At 54.3% G+C, this 20,296-nt stretch overlaps 1 long non-coding RNA gene across 1 annotated transcript; it reads right to left on the bottom strand.

Annotated features, from left to right (window-relative positions):
- Positions 1 to 3,703: 3,703 nt before the first annotated feature.
- On the bottom strand, positions 3,704 to 10,348 carry LOC137149656 (uncharacterized). Its single transcript, XR_010918816.1, has 3 exons — positions 10,258 to 10,348; positions 9,345 to 9,416; positions 3,704 to 5,918 (listed from the first exon to the last, which is right to left on the bottom strand). It is a non-coding gene; the product is annotated as an uncharacterized lncRNA (long non-coding RNA).
- Positions 10,349 to 20,296: the final 9,948 nt, after the last annotated feature.

Raw genomic sequence — 20,296 nt, 5'->3', positions numbered from 1 at the left:
AACAGTTTGGAGTTTGGCTGGGGGAGGTTGGGAATGATGCAAGTTAGACTAGTCGACCCCGCCAAGCGGCTGCAGCTTCGTATCATACAGCGCGAGAGCCGTTACCTGTGAGGGTACACAGACAGGCCCAGGGAAGGGGGATGGTTGCAGAGGATGAGGGCGCTCACTACCCAGCTCGCCCCAGGGATGAGCCTCCCTTCTCTGAGTGTATGTAAGCTCCAGTAACACTCAGCCACGCTCTACCGGTGCTGCTTCCAGCTGAGCTGCGAGTGAGACATAGAACTGAGATCCCTGACACACTGCATCATCATTATTAATGTATATTACCGGGATCCCACAGGACCCGCTGCCATAATAGAGAGCATTCAAAGGTATGTTGTTGTAGGCGGGATTAGATGGGCATGAACACCAGACTGTGGTAATTTGCGGGAAAAACACTAAATCACTTATCAGTTTACCACAAGTAGCCCAGTCAGGAAATTCCCTTTGAGCTTCTCTTGTCTAGATGGGTTTATCGCCTTGGCTCCAAATCCAGCTCAAATACACGGGCTGACGTCAGGGCCGAGAATCACACTCGCAGGTTGTACTGTTCTGCAGACAGTCACTATTGCATCAGCTGGCCGGCAGGGCTACGAGCAGTTGTTCCGATATATGTTTTTCCAAAAAGCAATAATAATCCTGACCTATAAATAACTGAAATGGGATGTTTCAACGTCCTGAAAACGGTGCCTAAGTGTGTAAAAAAAAAAAACTTGAATTTTTAACTATCTTTTAAGGCAAAATTATAGTGCTATTTGTTTCGACGTTTCCTGCGATAAACACACGGCAGCAGTTTCTCATAAATAGAGTTTCAGCACAGTAAAGCACATTATTTAAAAAAAAAAAAAAAAAAGATCGTAATACTTAAATTTAAGTGAGGGATAGAAAGATTTGATGTCTATTATGACAGGAGTTAAAGTACTTTTTTTACATGGTTTAAGCAAGGTTTGTTTTATTCTTTTAGTGGTAAAGTCTGTGTCTGAATTCCATTTATATATAGAATATATTAACCGACAGTGGTTTTGTTTTGTGTTTTTAGTAGCTTGGAGAAATCTGCCTCTTTTGCAGGGATCTAAGGTTGCTACAGGTGGGAGTGGGATAAAAATGCAAGAAACAATGTGGAAGCAGGATTTAAAAACACAGTCCAGTGCAGGTCTCTACTTAGAAGCCCCACTCATGGACCAGGGCTCCCTCTTGCTAAGCCCTGCACAAAACACTCTGTCCAGAGTAACCCCTAAGTCCTGGCCCAGCTCGGACAATCACATTCCACCTCCATAAATTCCACACCCACACTTCACTCCTGCTCTGACCTTTTTTGCAGTGTTTCTACGTGTTGCTAAATGGCTGGAGGGTTCCACCCCAGAAGTGGGGAAGGTGAGTTCATTGCAAGTGTGTGCATGCATGCATGGGTGTGCCTGAGTGCACACACGTGTGTGTACATAGAGGGCTATACTCACCCCAACTTATGCAGAGATGTGCAAAACTGAACTGCCTAGTGACACTGGGGTCCTTTTGGGGGGCCTCACCCCTAGAGGAAGGCAGGAGACGTAGCTGCTCCCTTCCCTCTGCTGAGGGAGGACAGACTGAGTTTCCACTGGGAGACATGCAGAGCCCTGTTGCACAGAGGCTGCAGGGAAGATGCATGGTGTAAAAGCATTCATTCAGCCATCGCTGTGGCTATGTTAGTCCCATGTGGGCACCTGGCTTACAGTCAACTTGTGCTATTGTCCGCTGACACCCCACCACCAAGGATTTACTGCCATCAGGGCCCTGGGCACAGAAGCCAGCGTACACCTGGGTTCCATCTCCTCCCTGTGTGTAGACAAGTGTCACTACATCCAGCATTTTGCAGAGGAATTATATTTGCATTGACTTCAGCTCACACGATGCAGCGGAAAACAAATATCAGCTGCTCAGGCCGGCAGCCGAGGACTTGCGAATTAATTACTCCGTAAAAGGCTCCGTTCTCAGCTCATTACCCCAGCGCTGGCCTTTCACTCGTGGGTTGTGCAGGTCTCCAGGCAGAGAAATGAGGTTCTGCGGAGATGTAATGGAGCATGTTGCACTGGCTCAGCGCGTGGATACTGTACACAACCCCCAGCCATAGCAGCCACACAACACACGGCACCACACACCCGTAACACAAGCACGCGTACTCATCTCAAAAACACTCCTGTGCATCCATTTGCGTCAAACAACACACCCACAGAGAGCGCTCGGCTGTTCTAGCGAATTACAAGACTATAGGCTTGTCCACACTGGGGGTTTGCACCAATGTAGTTAGTGCAAACCCCCAGTGCAGATAAAAGGCGCTGCCGTAGCATGGAGCTTTTACCACCATGGCTTGCCCCAGTCTTTGCATTTCCACCAACCATTTTAGAACCTTCCCAAAGGTTGCTTCTGCTTCAGCGCCAGAAACGAAGGCTCAGGAGGTCAGGAAAGGTTTCCTAGAAACTGGGGCCTAAGTATTCGAGGAGGTCTCAGCTTGATCATAAACTCAGAGACTTCAAAGGCCAGAAGGGACCCTCATGATCATCCAATCCGACCTCCTGCACATCGCAGGCCACAGAACCTCACCCTCCTACTCCTGTAATAGACCCAAACCTCTGGCTGAGTCACTGAAGTCCTCATGCGATGATTTAAAAACGTGAAGTTACAGAGAATCCACCATTTACACCAGTTTAAGCCTGCAAGTGACCCATGCTGCAGAGGAAAGAAAAGAAAAAGAAAAACACACCCCAGGGTCTCTGCCAATCTGACCTGGGAAAAAATTCCTTCCCGACCCCAAATACGGAGATCTGAAACCTGAGCGTGTGTGCAAGGCTCACCAGCCAGACACCTGGGAAAGAATTCACTGTCGTAACTCAGAGCCCTTCCCATCTATTGTCCCATCACCCACCATTCGGGATATTTCCTACTAGCACCCAGATCACCCTTGTCCACTTGCTTGTTGACCTCCTCAAAGAATTCTAGCAGATAGGGGATGTAGGATTTCCCTTCACAAAACCACGTTGACTCTTCCCCAACAAACTGTGTTCATCTATGTGTTTGATCATGCTGTTCTTTACCATCGTTTCAACCAGTTTGCCTGGTACTGAAGTGAGGCTTGCCAGCCGGTAATTGCCGCTATTGCCTCTGGAGCCTTTTTTTAAAATTGGCATCACATTAGCTACCCTCCAGTCATCTGGTGCAGGAGCTGATGTCAATGACAGGCTACATACCAGTTAGTAGCTCTGCAATTTCACATTCATGTTCCTTCAGAACTCTTGGGTGGATACCATCTGGTCCTGGCAACTTATTACTGTTTATTTATTTGTTCCGAAACCTCCTCTAATGACACCTCAGTCTGGGATAGTTCCTCAGATTTGTCCTCTAAAAAGCATGGCTCAGGTGTGGGAATCAATTTCACATCCTCAGCCATGAAGACCGATGCACAGAATTCATTTAGGTTCTCCACAATAGCCTTATCTTCCTTGAGTGCGCCTTTAGCATCTCCATCGTCCAGTGGCCCCACAGGTTGTTTAGCGGCTTCCTACTTCTGATGTACTTTAAAATGTTGCTGTTACTTTTTGAGAGCAGAGGGAATTGTGCAAGGGGACGGCTAGAGGCAGGATTCAATGGGCCAGATTCTAATCCCAGTCACCCCATCATGTAACCACAGCAACTCCCCTGACATCAGAGCATTTGCACCAGCGTAACCGGGAGCAGACTCTGGTCCCCTGGGCAGCAGTCCTGACCCACTGCAAGCAGCAAGAGTCTGGGCTTGCCCCCACTGGGTTTCCCCTGCACCCTTTGGCCTCACGACTCCTCCTAGGCCGGGTTTCCTCTGTGCTGCTATGGCAGCAGCAGGCACTGCCTCCAGCAGGTCGGGGCACCTGTGGCCATGCTTTGGGGTGCTGTCCATCAGCCCCAAGGATCACACCTGCCTGATGGAGGCACAGAACTGTCCCTAACTAGGTGCGATCCCCATCTACCCAGTCCATCCCCGTGCATTGCTGGCACTGCTAGAGGCTGGAACGCTCTGCTCGGCGCGCTGCAGACGACAATAGCAATTCTCCCAGTTGCACTGAGATGAGATCAGGAAACGCTCCTGGTTTTCCAGGATGGGGGGGTGTGTTTTATTTGCTGAATCACAGCAGGCTAATTTAATACCCGAACCCCTGCCTATCACTCCCTGCGGCCGTGGAGGGAAAGCTCCCGCGGTGGCGAGCCCGGTCTGGATGTAAATGAGGCTGGTTTGCTGCCCTACTGTCCATCAATTGCAGTTTTTTTCTTTTGATTTTTTTCTGCTGCTTTAATTCCGGAGTGAATCGCAGCACACTCATGAGAGACCAACAGCACTTGCTGGAGGCAACTGTCGGGCAGGTGGGCGCGTGCTGCTTTCAGTCTTCCAAAGACTCCAGCTGCTTCCCCCCTGCCAATTCCTGTTTACCATCTTAATGCAGACCGGCAGCGGCTCTTCCTCGTCCACAGCTGTGCCAGCGCCGCCTCAGCTCTGCCGCCCAGGATGCCCTGCTAGTCTAGTCCGAGCTGCTTGCCTCTCAGCAATCCCAGCGCGCCTCACTCCTGCAGCCCCACCTCCTCGCACAACTCAACCAAATGCAGCTCAGCCCTGAGCTGCTCTTTCAGTCCCAACGCTCCCGGGCACAAAGGCAGCCCCTCATCTTCCCCTCCAAAATACATAAAGTCCCCCGCACCTGGGATTTAATAGCAGCTCCCAAATCTCAGCATGGTTGTGAGAGCTGAAGAGCCGGCTCCTGGCCTCAGCAGCCAGGGAGGATGTAGAAATGTACAGCTCCTAGCGGCTGACCCATCACAACCTCCAGCTGCAAGCTTGTCTCCTGGTGGTAGCTGTGCAGAGATGGCTCTCGGCAAGTACTCGGATAGGAGCCCTTTAAGGAGAGCCCAGCTCAAAGCAAGATGTGGCTTCGGTAGCTCACTAGTGGCCACAGTCTCTGAAATGCCCTTGCATGGCGGAGGGAGCTCGGGGGGTCCTGCAATGCAACGGGTTCCTGAAACAGCACATTCGGGTGCCTGGTGAGCGTGGCCTCGGTCCTGCTCTCACTGACGGGGTTCGGATGCACACGGTATGAAAACTTAGACACCAAAGGAAACGCTGCCACTGCCTCTAGGGCAGCAAGGCCAGAGTCTAAAAATCCCATGCAACTTTCCTCCCCCACCACAGAGGCAGTAGCACTGGTGCTCGGGCGAAATTCCAGCTTGAGTCATCACGTGCTACCCGCTGAAATTCCCCGGGTGCTGTCTTCTGCTTTACTTCCTCTCCTGCAGTTCGCTGGGTGTGGTTATTACCATTAACATTACAGCAACACCAGAGACTCCTCCAAGATCAGGGCCCTAGAGCGCTCAGCGCTGGACACATGCAGAGAGAGAGAGACAGGGCCTACTTAGCAGAGCTTCGACCCAGATCCGCCAAGTATTTAGGCGCCTAACTCCCATTGACTTCAATGGGAATTACCCTAGATATCTTTGAGGATCTGGGCATCATTTTTTAGTTAGATAAAGGGTGGGAGGGGAACAGGCACAGAGAGGGGCAGTGACTTATCCAAAGTCAGCAGCAGAGCCAGTAACAGAATCAGTGTCTCCTGACAGCCCATCAAGTGCTGTGGAAATGAGCCCATACATCTGCATTAGCAGCAGCTCCGTTCCACCCCAGAGGTGGCTGCAGATGAATGGTGGGATGCGTGGTCCCTGCTGACGACATGCCTGGTTAAAAGCTGCACTTTCTAAATGCTCCTCACCGCTGCTGGAAAGCAGGGGCAGGAGGCACACAACAGCGGGAGCTCAGAAATCCTCTTCACATGACCAGCCAAGGCCGCAGAGGCTGTGCTGCCGGAATCACTTCCACAGCAAAGACCTCCCTGAATGGCAAAAATAGATAAATAAACAGGGCGACATTTGACACAGGGTCATGGAAACGGGGCCTGTATTTACTTTTCTTTCCCTGGCATGTGGCGGCCTTTAATTTCACACCTTGTTAGAAGCCTCTTTACCCACAGGATGACAGCCAATCAATCTATCTGTGGCGGTGCCAGGGCGGGTGACAGGTTTAAAGCACTGGCAGGCCAAGCGGGCCAGCCTGCCAGCATACATCCCTGAATTCTGCCTCAGCTCTTTGCCTAACAAGCCAACATTGGCTTCGACATTATGCTGTCCGCATTGGGAATCACCAGCAGGGAGATTTCCTGAGGGAAATTCCTCTCCCAGAACTGAGCAAGCATTTGTTGAAGGAGGGAGTGTTGTCTAGTGGTTAGAGCAAGGGGGAGCCAGACTCCTGGGCTTTATTCCATTGATCTGAGCCATGGCCTTGGCTGCGCCTTAGTTCCACCAACTCTAACACGAGGCGAATACAATTCCTGCCCACGGAGGAGGGGTTAGGGAGCCCACATGGATTGATTCAATGGGAGTTAGGTGCCTAAATACCTCTGACCATGACCATGGCCTGAGGTTCCAACTCTCCGCACAGCAGGTTGAAGGCTGAGCCCACAGAGTGTCTACACCCAGCTCCTCTGACTCCCAATCACAGCTGCGTGGCAGGGCCAGAACAGTTACCCACCCCGCCAGCTGGGCTGCTCCCGGCTTAGCTTATCCCACTCAGCGGAACGACAGTCAGTTAAACCGAAAGGCAGCAGAGACAAGACTGATAAAAGGAAATACATTCCACGCCCCGTGAGACTGTGGAACTCACCACCACATGGTGTCAATGGGGCTAAGAACTTGGCAAAAATCAAACGTGGGACTGGACATTTATCTGGACAGCAAGAGTATCCCATGAGAATAGCTCATGCTTGTAAAAAGAGGGGTTCAAAGAGATAATAGTCCCCAGGGGTTAAGCCAATCTCAGGTGTTCGGGATCAAGATGAGACCTTCCTGGGCACATGCTGTCCTACATCTGCCTGCGATGGGATTTCTTCTACCTGCCTTTGAAGCATCAGACACTGGCCCCGGTCAGAGACAGGATGCTCAGCTAGTTGGACCTCGGGTCTGGTCCAGCCTGACAATGCCGATGCTCTTATGTTCCTGCCCGAGCGCTGCCTCCTCGACGATGCAGGGACATCATTCCTGGCTAATACTCCAGCTGCCTTCGAGAGGCTACTCAGGAGCTTTATTCTCCTCGCCCCGGAGAGGAGTGAGGCAGCAGGAGTCACTAGGAGGGAGAAGAGGGCTGCAGGTTTGTCACCTGGGAGCGGTTCTGAGTTCGGAGCTGACAATGACTGGCCAGCAGAGGAATCATTCGCTCCATGGGACATTACTGAGCCTCCACATTCCCTTCTTCCTCCTCTCAGAGAGCCAGGCCCTTGACGCTGAGTCAATACATTTAGCTTGCCTGTGGGGTCACTCGCTGTAAGGCAGCCAGGCTGACTAGCAGCTCCCCGCAAGGAAGGAGCTAACGCATGAAGACGTTCATTACAGGGCTGCATGGACACACACAGAGGGAGCGACCACCAATCAGGAAATTAGTCCATAGCACAGGATCAACCTTACTCCCTAGGCAGCATTTGACAAGCAAGCAGAAACTGCAGACAGAGGCCCTGTCTCAAATACCCCACAGGGGCCCCCCCAGAGAAAGGGGCTGCCTTTAACCATGAATAAATCTCTCTCTCTCCTGCTCTAACAGAATGCTTCTGTTGCCTTGTGAAACCCAGGACTTAATTTTCACCTTCAGTCACATGCTAACCCCCCAGAATTACATGCACGTGGCTCTGGGTGGAAATTGGACCCTCATATTTACTTTGTAGATGGGCCTTAGGGTGTGGGCAAATTGGAGAGAGGCAGAGGAGTGTAACAAAAAACAGGCTGAGAAAACCTGACCTATGAGGAAAGGTTCACAAAAACTGGGCGTGTTTAGTTCTGAGAGAAAGGAGACAGGGGGGACCTGATAACTATCTTCAGATATGTTCCGGGCTCTTTGTAAAGAGGGTGGTGATCAGCTGTTAGCCGTGTCCATGGCAAGTAGGACACGTAGTAACGGGCATAACCTGCAGCAAGGAGCTTTAGGTTAGATATTAGGAAAAACTTTCTGACGATAACTTAGGGGAGTTAAGCTCTGGAACAGGCTTCTAAGGGAGATTGGGGAATCCCCATCACTGGAGATTTTTAAGGGGTTGGACAAACACCTGCCAGGGATGGTCTAGGTTTACTTGGCCCTGCCTCAGCACAAGGGGCTGGACTGGAAGAGCTCTCCCGGTCCTGTCCAGCCCTAGGAGTTTGATTGCATAGAATGAAATTCAGACACAGTTTCCTTGCAACCCACGCTGGGAGAATCTGGGTGTTCTTAGCTGCCAGGCCACCTAATAGGAGGAGAGGGAATGCCAGGCTGCAACTAACAGAGGTGCTCCTCCGGTTCAAATGGTAGCAGCTCAGCGTGTTTGCCTCGCTTGCTTCAGAGATGACGTTCCCACTAAGAGCTGAAAAATCACTGAGCTGGGTGGATCTCTAGAGCCCGACCCAGAGAGGTCACAGTAGGGAAGCCAGTGGCAGCAGAAGGGGACGGTGTGCAGGGGAGCGGCTGGCAGGGTGGCCAGCGGGGTAGAGTAGCCGGCAGAGCAGCTGGACAATAGAGCAAACAGAGGGCATCCCCCCCCCTCCACCCACCCAGGGTGGGAAGTGAATGTCACAGCTGCACCGAGCACGGACACCTGTGGGGGGGGCGGTGAGGGGAGGGGCACATGAAAGGAACTTTTATTTAAAGTTTCTTTTCTACACTCAGTCTCCATGCTTGCGAGAAAGGCAGTGTTGTCGCCAGAGGTGGTGTGCGATTGTCCCAGGTTACCGGCTGGGGGCTTGGGCCGGTTCTGTGACGTGGTGTTTTAAAGGAATCCCTAGTATGATCCCAGCCCGACTCCAACTGGCAGAAGGGCCCCATGTGCAGATCCCGCTCTGGTTCAGCCTGGCATTGTGGTTCAGACCCATTTCTGTGTAACACAGCGTTCAAAGCCAGTTCTCTGTAGCCCCTCGGCTGTTTGGGGGGACGTGTCACACCACGGCTCAAAATGGTGAATCGCATTGACAAGGCCTCTTTAGGTGGCTTTTATCATCATGTGTGTTGCTGTATGGCCCAGGAGCCCCAGTCCCAGACCAGGGCCCCATGGTGCTAAGCGCTGTACAAACGCAGAAGAAAGAGCCAGGCCTGCCCTCAAGCAGCTTATGAGCTTCTCCCACCCACTCCTTTGCCATCTGAATGTCAGCGGATAATGAACCACCTCGCTCATTTCAGAGCCGCTTTCCCCATAGTGCCACCACTGCCTGCTGTTTACTCCTGTTAAGTGACATCCGAAAGAACTCACCCCAAGATTGCTGGGCTAATGAACTTTCTGCATCACTTCAGCTTTCGTCCTCCGCTCCCCTGCCATTCTTTGCTGTGGATTATAAAGGTCAGAGTGCAAAAAACAGGGGTGGACCCCGGCTATGACGTTCAGATCTGAATCCAAACCTCCCCAAAGGGTTTGGATTGGGGGGGAAGGGCCTGGTTCAACCCAAATCAAAATTTGGGGTGTGGCAGCAAAACAGAACCAAAAGGAAAAGTCACAGTGTCTCCTGGGTTTCATTCAGTGCTGCAGCCTGGGGGGAACTCAGGCCAGCTGGTCTGGTTAGGGTCAGGGGCGTGGGAAGGGCAGCATAGATGGAATCATACTAATGCCCGGATATAGGAGTCCTGAGGCAGATCCTTAACTGGTGTAAATCAGCCTCGGGCCATAGAATGCAGACCCTGTCTGGAGTACCCTGTATATTTAACTGTCACACAATAAATAATCATCCAGAGGATTCTGTTCAGCACTGAGAGGAGAACGAGGCAGGGGAGCGGAAACTGGAGTCACACCACTGCATCGACACACCACCTGTAACATGGTCCGACTCACCGCCTTGGCGCCTCCTCCTGGCTACCTGGGGAATCAGCTCCCAGCCAGGAAGATACCCCATCCCCAGTGTCTCACCCTCCATCCCATCTCCGCTGGACCCTCCTTCTCATGGCTCAGCTGCATCACAACCCATGTCCCCCCTTCCAGGGATCCTGCAGTCTGTTCTGACCACGTCCCACTGTGGCCACCACAGGCCTGCCACCACGCCAATGGCAATCAGGGAACAGGGGGAAGCCCAGGCCCACTCACTATTCCAGGTCCCAGTCCAGCCTTCCACTGTGTCTGCCCTAACTAACTCCTCAGTGGATTGCCCCAGGCCACTTCCCTGCAGCCCCAGTACCTTCTCCACCCTCGCTTCAGGGTGCTCGGCTCTGCTGACTCCCAGCTGCCAGCCACTGCTCTGTCCAGCCAGCTGCCAGGTCTTCCCCTTCAAACTCCTGGGAGCCATGCTGCTGCAGCTCCCTTTATACCTGGCTCCTGGGTCCTGATTGGCTGTCACACAGCCCCTTCCTATTGGCTGCTTTTCATGCAGCCTCACCAAGGGCCTTCTTAACCCTTTCCAGGCCAGTGCGGGGCAGGCACCCTCCACAGCGCCCCTCCCCCAGTCAGAGGCAGTGGTCTCTGTCCCTCTCCCACGCACACTTCAGAGCCGTAGGAAAGGAGTCTGACGTGGACCCCCCCAAACCATTTGCTGCTCGAGCCTGGGGAGATGTTGTGTGTCGTGCACAGTGCTGCCGGCACAGAACGGCCGCCGCATCCCACACCACAGCCAGGCGTTAATCCACGCAGCCCTCCTCAACCACAGGTACCTCGGACGCCTGTGCAGCTGCAGGGTGACAGCAGCAGACGGGGGCTGCCAGTCGTCTGTCTGAAAGCCGTCCCCACCGCCGCCAGTGCTAGGCCAGCCTGCTCTGCCCAGCCCCGCCTAGTAGCAGCAGAGGGGAAGCAGCACTGAGCTTCCCCCCACCCTACGGATCCGGCCGCAGAGGGACTGCGCGCTGCTCTGCCACCCTAAAGAGGTTGCCCTCCACGCCCCTGGCCCAGCAGTGCTGGCAGGACAGCTCTGCAGAGCCCACGGGGAGCCCAGAGCTAGCCCGGGTTAGCTGGGGTTTGGTGCACGGGGCACACAGGCCCACGGATACTCTGTTTTCCGTTTGTTTCTAGTAGATAGTCAGGACCTGGCTGGGGATCTGTGCTTCACTGCCCTTCATTAGATGGCGTTAGGACTGCTCCACCATATGCCCTTCACTGCTGTCGCCTAATGGAGAGTCTCCCTCGGCTCAGGAGGCAGGGCCTGTGCGTGTAGCGTGGGAAGATGAGAACGCTCTCCCGGCCAAGTGCTGCGGAGACACGCCCCACAGCCTGTGACACTGGGATTGTCACAAACCCTCCCCACCAGGCCTTGAGTGTGCATGGGGCTGGGAGGGGGGCCCGTGCTGTCCCAGGTGACAGACTGAAGCAGGGGGAAGGCCAGCAGAGGAAGCGCGCACCGGTTCCCCCTGGCCTGGATGCCAGCTGCAGCCGCCAACTCTGCTTGGTTTTAGCAGTGGATTATACATGGCCCAGCCCTCTGTGCCCGGGCTGTGAGCGGCTGCAAGTGCAGACGGCTGGCCCAGAGGTGACATCGTATCATTAGAGAACAGAGGCCTGGGTCAGGGGTAGGGAGGCTCCAGCTAGCCTGGACACTGAATCCCCAAACCCTCCCTCCGTAACGTTCCTGCCCCTGCTAGTCATTCCTGGGGCCCAGGCTCCTCTCAGAGCTCCTCCCCCGTAGAGCACAGTGACGTTATTCAGGGCAAAGTACATCAGCGACTTCCTGCAGGAGGACATCCCCGAGCCGCAGCCACACCGAGGGAGGCTGGGGCGGGCTAGGTACAGTGGGGTCACTGCGGACGCCCGTCGGTTCCTGAGCCTCGCAGCAAAGGACTCCTGGCTTCGTCACTGAACAGCTGGTCCCTGTGTTGGCAGCTTCATCAGATACGCTTTAATCGGTGCAGAGCAGAGCTCACCAGCAGGGGCAGCGCCGGGCGAGCGCCTATGGACGGCCTGTGCTGTACCTGCTCTGTGCCAGCAGCCGCCCCCTTCAGTGGCCAGGTCTCACCTCACCCCAGCGCTAACGTCCCCCAGCCACCATACGCTCCTGCCACAGGAAACAGCAGCGGGCGACCGCTAAAGAGCCGTAGAGCTGGAGAACGCCCCTCCCTCGGTTCACCCCTGCGGGACGGGGCCTCAGAGCCCATTTGCTGGGGCTGGTGCAGCTGTGGGTGATGCTGGCTGCAGCCCAGAAGCAGAGGCAAACCGGCCCCAGCTGGGGCGGGAGGGGGTGGCTAGGGGAAGCGCACAGCTGTAGCCGGGGTCCGAACGGTACTTGTAAGGCAATAACTGACATGCCTGCTGGGAGCTCTTAATTAGATCCCCGCACACAAAACTGAACCGGCGCTCCCGGAGCGGAGCAACTTCAGACAAAACATTAATCACACTTCAGAGAAATAATGAAGCTGTTTTTTAGACTTCATTCCAAGGCCGTAATTAGAAGAGCGGCTGGAGAGCTGCACCACGCGTGTCTGCAGGGGAACCAGCCGGGAGAGCTGCTGGGGCTCGTCGCTTTTGGGCACCACCGGGGTCTGTAGCTAGTCTGTCTAGGCAGCCTGCTGCTGGAAGGAAGGGGTCAGCCTTCGTAGCAGTGGGCGTGCTGGCTGGGTAGCTCAGAGCCGGACTTTGGCTACGATGTGGGGCTGAGAGAATGCCAGGGCCACCAGAGCCAGATGGGAGCCTCTCGGGGTTCGTTATCCAATCATCTGCACCACACCTCTGGACTTCCGCTTCTGTGTGAGGCTGGAGCCCACTGCTGGGGAAGAGGCAGTGATCTCATGGCCATCACTGTGACCCATCCCATCTCGGCTGACACCCTGGGGACTGAACCAGGCCCCTGCAGAGCTAAAGGGTTGATTGGTTGTGTTCGAGAGATGGGCTTGCTACTGTGGAGAGCAGGTACCCACGCACATTGACCAGCTGGGGTGACAGAACCATCACACAAGCTGACGACGCAAGCGCCTCTTCCTGCAGGCCTGGTGGATCTGGCCACCTTCTAAGTGCGGCGGGAGGCACTGGGAAGAGATTGGAACCTAGAGAAGGAGAAAGAGGAAACAACGAAGGGAGAAATAGTGACTCAGAAACGAAGAGCGGAAGGAAGAGGAAGAGTTGTAGAGGGACCCAAACAAACGGAAACCTTGAAAAGGATGAGACGTCGTCAGATGAAACTAATGGCAGTTGACACCCCAGGATTTGGTGACTAGATCAACAATGACAATTGGTGTGTGTCTGTCCCCACCCCTCATCCCACTCTCCAGTGAAGCCCTGCAATGGGTTACCTGGGGAGGTGGGGCAATCTCCATCCTTAGAGGTTTTTAAAGCCCGGCTTGACAAAGCCCTGGCTGGGGTGATTTAGTTGGGGTTGGCCCTGCTGTGAGCAGGGGCTTGGACTAGATACTTCCTGAGGTCCCTCCCAACCCTAACCTTCTAGGAATGAGTGTGAGCAGTAAAACATTTACCTTACTTATTATATCAACAGAACTGGATGCAGCAGCTGACTTGCGGGAAGCCCTGAACTCTGTCTGCCCCCTGAATCTCTGCCTACGGCCCCCGAGATGCAAACAAGGACAACAAGGGGGCGCTGTGCAACATGAGGCAAAGACCAAAAGGTACCGAAGGAAAGCGCATCAGAGGCGAGCTGGAAAGGAGTGTTGCCAACTCTCATGATTTTTTCCACACGTCTCATGGGATTTGGTGCTTTTTCTTCCAGCCCCAACTTCTGGAGTCCTGGGATTACATGAGAATCTCAGCTTTCATTTTTAGTAGGTTTCTAGCCATCATGGTTGCAGAGACAGAGCTGGGAAATGGGAAAAATGTCACCCCAGAAGGCTAGGACGCCAGCAGACAAGTCATGATTTTAAAGCCAATCTCCTGGTTTTGGAGGCCAGACTCCTGAGATTTGATCACTTGGAGTTGGCAATATTGAGAAGAGAAAAAAAGCAATGGGAAAGCTAGGGTGGGGGAGACTAAGGGAAGCAAAGGCCAAGCAGTCTAAGATGCTGGATTTAGGTGCCAGTCTCTTGGGGAGGGGGGAACATGGGTTTAAATCACATCACTGATCCGTGGCAGCATTTAGAGCAGTAGAGTGCAGCGGTTGGGGCTCAGCCTAGGACTCGGGTTCAAATCCCTGCATTTCCTTGGAGAAGTCACTCAGCCTGTGTGTGCTTCAGCTCCCCATCTGTTCGGCAGGGCTGCCTGACAGGGACACTGAAAGTGTAAGTATAGTGGGGCCTGTGAGATGCTGGGAGACTGGTGATGGGGACCAGATACGTTCCCTGGTGCAACTTCAGTGCTACGACAGCAGGGCTCAGTTATCCCCGCCCTGGGGCCTTTTAGAGAGCAGCCGATCCATGCAGTGTTTTAAATCAGGGGTTCTCAGCCGGTTTTCACCTGCAATGCTAAGACAGCCCCCACCCCACCCGTGAAAGTGTCTCACGCCAGCCGCCCTTCACCTGCCAAAGCACTCCCTGCTCTCCTCATCCCTCCCCCAACTATCCCCCCCCCACAACCCCTGAGCACGCTCCGGCCCCTCTTCTAATCCTGGTGAGATCTCTGCCATGCCTACAGCATGGTCACTGTTCCCTCTGCCCTGCTGGGTGTCGGCCTAGCTGGAGTCCTCCAGCTCCAAGCTGTCACCAGCCAGACTCCCCACACTGCCTCCATTTTTCTCCCCTGAAAACCAGAACCCCACCTTCTTATTTATTTCTACACATTTGTGGCTTGTGTCACACGGGGAGAAGTTCCATGGCCACGGGAGGGAGGGGATCGGCGGGTCCCTTCTGGCCTCCCAGTCTATGACGCTGTGCTATTAACCCCACATTACCGGGGGAAGTGAGGCAGAGAGAGGCCAAGCGACAGGCCCGAGGTCGCACAGGAAGTCTGTGGCAGAGCCAAGCATAGCCCTTCGATCTCCTCCCTCCCTGCCATCGCCAGGCACGCAGCCCACGCTCCTTTGAGCTCTGCTTCCCAGAATGCTTTGGTGTTGTTCTGAGAGGCTGTTAATACACAATTGGGCTGTGCGGTCAGAGGAGTTACACAGCCATACAGCTACCGATCGCCACAGAATGCAAGCACCGCTCGAGTCATGGAGATGTCCTCACACTAGCCCTTGGAAGTGATCCAGGATCAGATCCCCATTTTGCAGGTCTGGAACGGAGGCCAAGAGAGATGAAGGGACTCTCCCAAGGTCACCCTGGCAGGCGGTGTCAGAGCTAGGAATTGGAGCCAGCTCTCCTGATTCCCAGCCCTGTGCTCTCCCCCATACCCTCCCATATTTTCCAGCGCCTCCACTTGCGCCGCTGGGGCACAGCGCCACTCAGGTTTGGCCCATCCATCCCTCCAGCTCCATGTAAGGAGGGGTGGGCAGGCCAAATCGTTTGCCCTCTCCTCCTCCCTCCAGCAGCTTGCTGTGGTAAATATTCCCCTTCAACCAGAACAAGGTGGCTTGGGGGTCAAAGTGGGCCAGTTCCAGGAATGCCAGCGCTCCTGGGAGGTCTGCCCACCTTCCTCAGGGCCAGTCATTTGTTTCTTTACATTCCTGGATCCACACGGCAGACGAGCCCCGTCAGCATTTTGTGCATAGCAGGGTGACGACTGCATATTTTTTATAAAATGTAGCAAGAAGAAGGATATACCAAATCCATCTCACTGAAAATTTCACGAAGTCCACAGTCCCTGGTCCTGAAAATTTCATGAACTGAGCCTTCCCCAGTGCTATAACTCAATGAATCTAATTACTCTTGCTTGTCACAGCTTTCCACCTAGCCGGAAGAGCTAGAAACATCACTTGTGTTTAATGGAACTTCCATGCTAACAAAAGTTTCCCGAGCAAACAGCTTCAGGTCCCTTCTTGGAACTGTCACTTCGAGAAGGAGAGAGTGTCACTGTTTTCAGTCATCGAATCCGAGAAGATGAGGGCTGGGAGGGACCTCAGGGGGTATCCAGTCCCACCCCCTGCTCAAAGCAGGACCAACCCCGGCCAGGGCTTTGTCAAGCTGGGCCTTAAAAACCTCTACGGATGGAGATTCCACCATCTCCCAGTCATTGCTGCTTGGCTGTTTCTAGCAACACAACGGATCTGAAGGGTTTGCTAGCGTTGCAGGGTGCCAAGTGCCATGAACAACATGCGAGAGGGATCAGGTGGGGTTGAGAGTGGCCCTTGTACAAATTCCCCATGAGAGGAGGGTTTCTCTCCCCCGCCCTGGCCCCTCAATGCTGCGCTAGCAGTGCGCAGGGCAGTAAAGATGCTGCAACGGTCCAGGGGTGAATTTCTCCAGTGCAGGGCATGATCGGCCCAACACCAGCATGGGCAGAGGGGATGTGCTGGGGCCAGGCCAAACCGGGGGCAGATCAGGACAGCTCGACAGTGCAGAGCGCTAGGGGGACTCCAGGCTCTGGGTCCGCCTGGGGGCAGTCCTCAAGAGGTGGCCATAAATTAGAGTAGTGGGTTTCAAACGTTTTTCATTTGCAGACCCCTAAAAAAAATTGCGAATGGAGGGACGAGCTCCTTTGGAAATCTTAATCCTAGTCTGGGGATGCCTGAGATCCACGGGCCACAGGGTGACAACCCCTGAATTGGAGTAAGCCACCGGGCTCCTCTCATTTATATTAGGGGTCACATAAGCCTCCAGCCAGCCCCCGAACCAAGGGGCCACAAGGGTGGCTGAAAGGCACCTGTGCCCCCCCCCACCAGGCTCCAAGACGCACAGCACAGGAGGAGACCCAGACTTCAGTGCAACCCCAGCCAACAGGTAGGGCAGTGAGAGCGACGCTCGTCAGACACACCGCGCTCTCCGGTCGTTCCGGTTGGCAGTGGCCCAGGCCCAGACAGCCGGGCAATCAGTTCAGAGATGGATTGGTTTGAAAGTTCAGGCTGGTGCGACAGCCCCGCCCCCTGCTCCTTCCCCCGCCCAACCTTCGAACCGTATTGTGTAATGACGAAGGCCAGCCGTCCCTGCGCCCAGTATAACAGCAGTGTGGGCCCGGGGGCGCTGGGCCACAATTCATGGACCTTTCCATGCACTTCTGAGGTAGTTGGAGATGACCAGCCTGTGGCCTCATGCTTCCTGGGCCACCGAGGTGTGCAGAAATGGCCCGTTAATCCACTGCATCGCCTCTTATTGCCAATTCATGCCGGGGCGCCGGCCATCACTCATCCGATGCTGCAGGCACATACGGCGCCCTGCTGCCAGGGCATTGCAGAGGGGAAACCAGCATTGTCTAGCAACAGCTTAAAGAAATGGAGGTTACGCGGATCGCCTGGGAAGCAGAGTTTGCTTTCAGTGAACAGCAGGTTCTGGCTACAGGGAAGGACACTTCCTCCCTCCCGGGGGCTGCTGGCTGGGAGAGGAGGGGCAGGCGGCACTGGAAGACAACCCCCATCGGCTGAGCCAGGAGGGGAACTGGTGTCTCCCAGAAGGAGCATCACCTGTCCCCTTCTGGCCAAAGACACAGGCTGTCCCATGCACGGTGGGGTGCAAGTGAGATCCCCGGACCCCCAAATAAGCCTCACTCCCTTCACTACAGCAGGATCTGGGATGCCACCGAGGACCCATGGCTGGAGTCAGGCAGAGGCGCCATAGGTCCATGCCTAGGGTCCCAGCTCCCGGAGTCATGCGATTACACCAGAATCTCAGCTTGGCTTCCCCCCCCCCGCCAAGAAAGTCAGTTTCTAGCCCTTCCCGAGTGGATCTTGATGCTGCAACACTAGCGGATGTAGTTGGGAGACTCAGCGGCAGGCTTTAAACTGCTGCGCCAGCGACGCCCAGAGTCTTCGCTTGCTGTGGCGGGAACCTGCTTGTGCAGAGAATGGCACAGCAACCCTTGGCACAAGTAGAGAGCTAGCTGGGAACAGCAGGGGCCGCTTCGCCCCATTCTCACCTGCTCGCCGGCGCTAGCAGGGCTGGGAGAAAGCCAGGGCAGAGGCGGGTTGCTACCATGTGCACTTGGAATTCATTTACAGACCCTTTTCCAGCCCCCTTAAAATGGAAATCCTGGTGCAACCTCCCCTATAGCACAGCTACCGCCCCTTCAGTCGTTCGGAGCAGGCCAGAGAGTCGTTTAACTGGAATAGCGTTTACACGGCACCTTCTGTCCAGGGATCTCAATAGGCACCACGCACCCCCACTGCATGCCCTGGGAGGGAGGTGACTGAACGGCGTCACACCCATTCTCCAGAGGAAGACCAATCTCAGCTGCTGGCCCCAGTGCGAGCTTCGCCATTGCCATCAGCGCGACCAGGGCCTGACCTAGGCGACGTGCCCGAAGCCATGCAGGGACTCAGTGGTGGCACTAGGAACAGAACTCAAGCCTTCGCCCAGCCAGGCGGTGCCTCACATGCAAGCCCAGCCAGGCGGCCAGGCACCACCGCTCAGTTTTCAGTTCGCTGAGACCTTTTATCTCAAGCTCTCAAAGTGCTCAACACACCCTGACTCTGGGGTTAGCTCCCCGTTCCACTGTGAAGTACTGTAGGGCCAGATTCTTAGAAATATTTGGGTGCCTAACTCCCATGGACCTTTGAGGATCTGGGCCTAAATCTCCAATGGAGGCACAGAGCAATTAAGTGACCTACTCAAGGTCACACAGCAAACCTCCGATCCGTCCAGGAACCCTGGCTGTGATCAACAGATAACACTCCTTCAAGTGTGTCAGACATTTGAATTGTATTTACTCATAGCTCTTTGAGAATTCCCTTCTTTTGCAGATATGATCTCTGCTGAGATTGTCCCCCTGGGAAGGGGCCTCTCTCCACATCTAGTTAGACTACAGGCTCTTCAGTGCAGGGACTGGCTCCTCTGTCTTTGTACAGCACCCAGCGTAGTGGAGGATAATACCAATTATGGCACACCTGGATGGGTGGTGGCAGCAGGGCTTGAACCTAGGATCCAGGTAGTTTCAGCTTCCATTTCCCCAACCTCTATGCTGCTGGGAGCTGCTATTCCACAGCCCCCAGCCTGGCAAGCAAACCACAATAATATCTGCACAAAACAGGTCTGTGTCTTAGGATCAGGCCCCCAACGTTTTGTCCAAAGAAAAGTGGCAGAGACAATTTACCAAGAACCTGCAGCCACTCCAGGGAGCAGCACCTGAAGCAGCCCTCCCTGCTCCTCAGCTTCCGAGTGGCCTGTGAAGACCATCACGCCCAGGGTGCACTGCGTGTGAGGATGGAGCAGAGCATGCTGGGGTCTGTAATCTGCATTAGCCACGCCTATGTATTAAAAGGAGGACGTGGTCAGGCTGCATTGTAGAACTCAGGGGCCACCCTCTGCTGCGCAGGTTCCCCACCCGAGCAGGGACGGGGAGTAAGTCTGTGCCAAGGGGAAGTCTCGTCTCAATGAATTATCGGAGAAGTTCTGCTCAGCGTGCCCTCCAGCACCAGCCTCCTCCTCGGATGAAAGGCTGAACTCTCTCTGACCCTCCCTGAGAGGAGAAACAGAAAACCAAGAAACTGCAGCTCTAAAGATAAACCAGCCAGGGCCTGGAATGGGATTGGAACAGAACAGGAGACCCCCGGCCCCAGCCATTGCCTTGCGCTTCGGCTGTTAGCAAGTGAAGGCGTTACAGCCACAAAAGGGGGAGGAGTGGGAGAAGGGAGAAGAGGGGATGCCCTGTCCCGCACCCAGAAGGAATTAGCCATGAGCTACGGGAAGGAAGGGGTCAGGCTGATCAGTCTGAACAGCTATGTAGGTCTCCGGCGCTCATTAGCACATGACAGCATTGATTATTTAGGTTCAGGCCTGAGGTCAATAGGAGTCTTTAAGGCCCTGATTCAGCATAGCACAAGCACATGCTTCAAAAAGTTAAGCACATCCTTAGGTGATTTGCTGAAGGGTTCAGTACAGAGAGGAATGCCTCAAATCTGTCTTTTAGTTTGTAACTCTTCAGGGCAGAGATTGTCTGTGTTTGTACAGCACCTGGCACCAATGGGCCTCCGTCCCGACTGCTACTGTAACACTGACGGTGATCATTATAAATGCTGTCTAGTGACCCTTCCTGGTGGGTGAGTGGAACAGGATCCAGCCCTCTTTCACTGGAGCAGTTTCCCAAGGGACTAGAGGAATACTGGGAGAGGAAATGGGACTTAGGAGTCACCCCCCACCCCACTTGAGTCAAATTCAAATCGATGTGAACACCATAAATGGTCCTGTCCTCCCTGTTTTCCTCATCCCACTGCAAGAGGCTGGCAGCCATGGCGTGACCGGTCTCCAAGGAGGCTGTCGGACAGAGGGTGACTGCATGTTTAGACCCAGACTGGGTCTCATACATCAGTGGAATTGCACCTGCATTAG

The sequence above is a fragment of the Emydura macquarii genome, unplaced genomic scaffold (assembly GCF_026122565.2).
Source record: "Emydura macquarii macquarii isolate MOO-44397 ecotype Brisbane River unplaced genomic scaffold, CSIRO-AGI_Emac_v2 contig_799, whole genome shotgun sequence".
Classification (NCBI taxonomy): Eukaryota; Metazoa; Chordata; order Testudines; family Chelidae; genus Emydura; species Emydura macquarii.
This window is presented reverse-complemented; position numbering and strand designations above follow the sequence as displayed.